The sequence below is a fragment of the Oryzias melastigma genome, unplaced genomic scaffold (genome assembly GCF_002922805.2).
Source record: "Oryzias melastigma strain HK-1 unplaced genomic scaffold, ASM292280v2 sc01001, whole genome shotgun sequence".
NCBI lineage: Eukaryota > Metazoa > Chordata > Actinopteri > Beloniformes > Adrianichthyidae > Oryzias > Oryzias melastigma.
Window position 1 is genome coordinate 9,276 of NW_023417586.1, and position 3,839 is coordinate 13,114.

Consider the following 3,839-nt stretch of genomic DNA (forward strand, 5'->3'; position numbering starts at 1 on the left):
TTGGGGAGGATATGAGTTTTTCAAGTTTTTTTTTTGGGGGGGGGGTTACAACATTTATCTGTGAATGTTAGCTTTTAAAAATGGGTAAAATAAGGTCAATGTAACAACATTTTGTTTCAGAAAGCTTTCTTTGTGTGCTTGTGTTTTCTCAGGCTCTCTAAACTCCTGTTTCCTCCGATTCCTCGCCCGCCACAGAAGTACCAGTCCTTCCTAGAAAAAAACGATCCCCTAAGTGTAAGCCCACGCTCAGAAGTGACACCAGTTCACTTTCATTGACCTATCCATGCAACCACAATCATTTAAATAGACTTGAAGAGGTTATTTTTGTGTGTTGCTCTGTTAGCAGTTTTCCTGTCCCGCGCCGCCAGCGAAACAAGAAGAGGAAATCACAGAAGTAGAAGACGTGGTCCCAAGTTCTGATAATAAAAACAAAAACACGTTGGGCCAGCAATAGCAGGCGCTTCAGTGCCCATCAGGAGCTAGCACACATATGCTGAAAGTAGGCTAAACTGCTAATTCTCGCCACCATGTATGCCGCCATCTTGCTAGTATGATGCTGAAAAAGTTATTTTCTAGTGCCAGATGTGGCTCATTCACTTGATACTTGGCTAATTAATATATATACGACTTGTTTTTAATAGATAAAAACAACAAACTGTTTATGTGAAAGTTGAGTAATTCACAAAAAAAGCCTGTTTGGATGTTTCTGCTCCCTTTATTTTTGGTGTAGTTTTAAGAGGCAAATTTTTAAATGATATCTACCATTATATTCTCTCTCTCTATATATGTATATATTCTGATACCAGCATTCAATTTTTTATATTAAATTTAAAATATATTTTTTACTTTTCCATCTTCCACTGTCTATTTTCTTTTGTGGATAATGTCCCACCCCCTTATTTTAATGTTGTATACAAATATAGAAACTTGGTTAGCGGTTGGGATCACATGTGGTGAAGGTGTAGGGAAAAAAACCAACATGTAAGGCAAACAAAGTTCCTACCCAGCTAGCAAGGCTAAGTGGGCTCCATGTAGTTTAAAAGTGGGGAGAAAATGTGAGCCCAGTTGGTTCTGTCTGCAGTTTCCATGGTGGCCCAACCCGTCTTTGCCCAAATTGGCTTAAGGTCCCTGGGCAGCAGTCCCTGGGCAGCAGAGCTCGCTAGCTAACATGCTACAGTGCCCTCTGAGTGCCCACTTAAGCCACTTTTAAACCATTCGGGGCCCACTTGGCCTTGCTGGCAAGGTAGTAAGGGGACTTTGGTCACAGTTCTTTGAATAAACAAATGTTTGCATTCTTCAGTAGTCAGCTTTAAAATATGCAGTTTTTTTGTTTGTTTTTAGCTCAGGCGCTCTTATTTTAAAATTGTGGCTTTCTGTTTTTTTTCTCTTAATTATTTTCTTATTCATAATATTTTGTTTTTACCTTGTGTTTAACCTTCTTTAGTTCTACTTTTCTAATACATTTTAGTTACAATTGAATTCATGTTTTTAATGCATTTGTGATATTTTATAGAAGCAGTGATGTACTTTGTTTTACTTTTTTTTTTAATTTTTATGATAATTTTTTCAGCTTTTTGGGATTTTAGTAGGATAACAAAAAGTGGGTAATTTAATTAAAAATGACATGTTTGCAGTTACCTTAAAACACTGTTACTCTCTTATTAGGGGCCAAATGCAGCAGCTTGAATCTAGATGAGATTTATGACTATAATCTGTCCAGATTGAACACTTCTCAGAAGCCTGTGGTTAGACATGATGAGATGACAAAGATAATTAAAAAAAAATAATTTTGTCCTCTGGATTTATTTTAAATGGAATATATTTGTTATTTCTAACATACTTTTGAAGTCTTTGCGGGGACTGGCTTTACTCCGGCTTTCCACAAAACCACATTAACTTTCCTAAAATGACTGAACTCTGAGGTTTGTTATCAGCCTTGGTTGCTCTTTGTTGTCTATGCTGTTATGGTTCGTGGTGAAGAGACATTAAATAGAATTTCAAGAAACTAAACCAGAGGAAGTTTCCCATCGTCTTCCTCATAGTAATTCATGTGACAAGAAACTATCAAACTCATCCTCAGAGATAAGTGACAAACACAAAGCAGTTAACTATACTAAAAATGTTTTTAATCCCACTGGTCCAGATTATAAAGATCAACAGTATTAGTTTCCATAGTTACGCAGATGACACACACATAAATTACAATGACACCAGGAGCTTTCTGTAGGCTTTTGTTGAATGCATTGAGGGTAATAATGACAGGATGTGCCATAATTTACTTTAGCTAAACAAAAACATAATGGAGTTAGGTTATTGTCTTTGGGCTCAATAAAAGATGGGTGAAGGTCACTACAGAGCTTCAGTCTATTCATCTAAAAACCACCAACCAGACCAACACATTAAGGCAATGACAAAACAGCAAACTATCATCTTCAAAGAATTTCAAAGATCTGATGTAGAACCTGGAGAAATTACTTTATCCTTTCAACTTTTGTCTACTTGACTAATATAGTGTTTTTATAGGACTATCAAAAAACTCCAATATGCAGCCTATTCAGATCTCTGCTGCTCAGGTTCTCACAAAGACCAAAAAGGGAGACCACATCAGTCCAGCTCTGAGGTCTTTCCAATGGCTGCCAAAGGGACATGCTTTGAGGTTCTGTTTGCTGGTTTTATAAAGCTTTAAATGGTTCAGCACCAAAATGCACAGTTGACCTCCTGACCCAGTATGTACCAATCAAACATCTCTGGTCATCTGGTCTTTGTCAGTTCTTAGAGTCAAATTCAAACATGGAGAAGATGGATTCAGTTTCTATTATCTCTTTTCTCAAAGCAGCAGCTTTTTGATAATTAGGTTTCCTCTTATTTAGGTTTGGATAATTGAGGAAAAGACTGACTTATTTAAAAAAAAAAAACCCAAGTGGTTACTTTGAGAAATCCATCCATCCATTCATTTTCTTGACCGCTTCTTCCCTGTCGGGGTCGCGGGGGTGCCGGAGCCTATCCCGGCTACTGATGGGCGAAGGCGGGGTTCACCCTGGACAGGTCGCCAGTCTGTCGCAGGGCCTCAATCACACACCCATTCACTCTCACATTCACACCTAGGGGCAATTTAGAGTCACCAATGAACCTATGAAGCATGTTTTTGGACGGTGGGAGGAAGCCGGAGTCCCCGGTGAAAACCCACGCATGCACGGGGAGAACATGCAAACTCCACACAGAAAGGTCCCAGCCGGGATTTGAACCGGGGCCTTCTCGCTGTGAGGGGAGAGCGCTAACCACTGTGCCACCATGCAGCCCACTTTGAGAAATTAAGTTACTTATTAACTCTGTTTCAACCTGAGAGTCACCACTGGAGGGCACCTGTGTGACTTTTTGAGAAGGCGACTAAACTTCAGGGTCAAGAAGTTACTTAAAGCTGGGTGACATTTTATTTATTAATTAAGTTAAATCACGAACTGTGATTAAAAACAACAGTGAACTTTTATTTTTTTTTATTCTTCAGAAATCTGTAAAACTTACTTTTGTCAAATGGGGGGGAAAATAATCCAGAGAATTCTGGCTCCTTCATCCTGATTGGTCAGGACCCACCCACTATTATTCTGGGGAGGGTGGACTTTTGTCAAATCTAAATTTGATTGACCTTAATTGTTAGAAAAATAATTGTGCACAAACACTGGCTACAAACACACGGGAACCAAATTATGGAAAATCTTTCTCTGCTTATATTCTAAATAATTTGTTTGCATGTTCTGTATTAGAAACAGAAAACAAATCACAAATACACAACATGTTTATTGAGTGAGAAATAAAACATTGTTTTGAGCAATCTGCAATTA

At 38.3% G+C, this 3,839-nt stretch overlaps 1 long non-coding RNA gene across 1 annotated transcript; it reads left to right on the plus strand.

Moving 5' to 3' along the window:
• The first annotated feature begins 49 nt into the window (after positions 1-49).
• Positions 50-850, plus strand: LOC118598485. Its single transcript, XR_004947561.1, has 2 exons — positions 50-234; positions 347-850. It is a non-coding gene; the product is annotated as an uncharacterized LOC118598485 (long non-coding RNA).
• The last annotated feature ends 2,989 nt before the right edge of the window (positions 851-3,839 follow it).